The sequence below is a fragment of the Diachasma alloeum genome, unplaced genomic scaffold, assembly GCF_001412515.2.
Source record: "Diachasma alloeum isolate Michigan unplaced genomic scaffold, Dall2.0 Dall_scaffold_00284, whole genome shotgun sequence".
Classification (NCBI taxonomy): Eukaryota; Metazoa; Arthropoda; class Insecta; order Hymenoptera; family Braconidae; genus Diachasma; species Diachasma alloeum.
This window is the reverse complement of record NW_021680423.1, coordinates 1308652-1310632: the sequence shown is the minus strand read 5'-3', so window position 1 is coordinate 1310632 and position 1981 is coordinate 1308652.

Sequence of the window (1981 nt, the reverse complement as noted above, 5' to 3'; positions counted from 1 at the left end):
GAGTTTCTAGAAACTCCTTGAATTCACTTAAAATTTCCAGAAACTCCCTGATTTTTCTCGAAATTTCTAGAATCTTCTTGCATTTCCTTGAATTTTCTAGAAACTCCTTAAATTTTCTCGAAATTTCTAAAAACTCCTTGCATTCCCTAAAATTTTCTAAGAATCCCTGAATTTCCTCGAAATTTGTAGAAGTTTCTCAATTCCCTCGGAATTTTTAGAAACTCCTAGAATTCCAACGAAATTTCTAGAAACTCTTTGAATTTCCTCGAATTTTCTAGAAATTTCTTGATTCCCTCGAAATTTCTCAAAGCTCCTTGAATTCCCTCGAAATTTCTAGAAACTCCATGCATTTTCTTGAATTTTCTAAAAATTTCTTGAACATTTTAGAATTTTCTAGAAACTCCTTGAATTCTTTCGAAATTTCTAGAAACTCCCTGAAGTCCCTTGAATTTTCTAGAAAAATCTAGACCTGTAAGCTCAATTTCACAAAACGACTCCTCATAACGAAAACATAGACGTATCCTCATCAAAATTTTGCCCTTATGTGTAAATCATGCCAAATCTGTGCGGAAAGTACGCATAGATGTGCAGATAATCCGCATAAAAATTGTGTATTTCATGCATAGCTATGCGGATAATCTGCATAACTATGCATGATTCACGCACTATTTATGCATGATTTGCACATAAGAGAGTGACTTCGGCTTATGTGTGAATCCCGCATAACTATGCAGATTATCTGCACCCTTATGCGGATAGTCTGCACAGCGTTTTCTGTGTGTAGGGAAAGACTGTCTGACATAAATTAATTATTGGGTGCGAGTGACCTTTAGCCTAAAGCCTGATTAAAGAAATGAATGAATAAAGAATGAGTATACATCAAAAGTTTTAAAATTCAACATCGTGTAGATTGATGTTCAATTTATGCATCCGTTTTGTACGAAGTCATTTCGAATATCCCTAAACTTTCAATATTACGTGTCATCCTTGCGGAACTCCCGTTCGAAAAATGTCAGAAGAATCTCTGTGACGCCGATTATTTATGGGATAACGATATTCATTCTACTTTTCCGGAGTTGTCAATGAAGTTACCTAACTTCCCGGAAAACGAGGCAAGAATCAAACCAACCAATATAACTATCGTAATCATCTTTTAATTTCGACTTAGTGACATTAAAACTAACATTTAAATCTGCGATCGAATTCATTTGAAGCATGATATATTCAAAGATATCCCCGGAATTCTAATTTTCAAAAAAGACAAAATTTTTGTAAATTTTCAAATAAATCGAAATATCGATTATTGCTATGACCTTTATCTTCGAACTCGGTCAAAAGGACATCCAAACAAATTTTTGAAGCCATCATTGAATCAATTCAGAACATTTTTTTTTACTTATTGTAGGACAACTAATTTTCGAAAAAATTAGAAACTTAAAAAAACTAATCGATGAATTAAATTTTAATTAATGGCAATTGATAGGGCTCAACAATACCCATATTTGAAAAAAAAGATTCAATTCTATCCATTCATTAGCGAACAATTGAAGAAAAACTTTGTTACATACGTGCACACATATACACGTACGGACGAGGTCTAAAATAGTTATTTTCGTCATTCAGGCCCGTTAGGTAGCGCCTACTATAGCTGTCTTGAGGGAAGCTAAATGGCGTTTAACAGACCAGGTCCGTTAAACGAAGCACAGGTATGGTTAACTCGAGTTAGCAGCCCTAGGACAATAAAAACATACAGTTTCTAGATGGGCAACCCACAAAACCTTCGTAGGAATACAACATGAAGTGTGCGGTTATCGCTGTCACTTGCTTGAAAACTCGGCGGATCGTTCACCACTAATACGATGCGCCACCGTCATTGCCGATGACATCAGGAGTTGTTATTCCGTTGCTAGGGAGTCAGTCGTAACTTGAGGGTTATATTGTCAAAATATTAGTTTAATAAAGAGATTATATTCACTTTCTC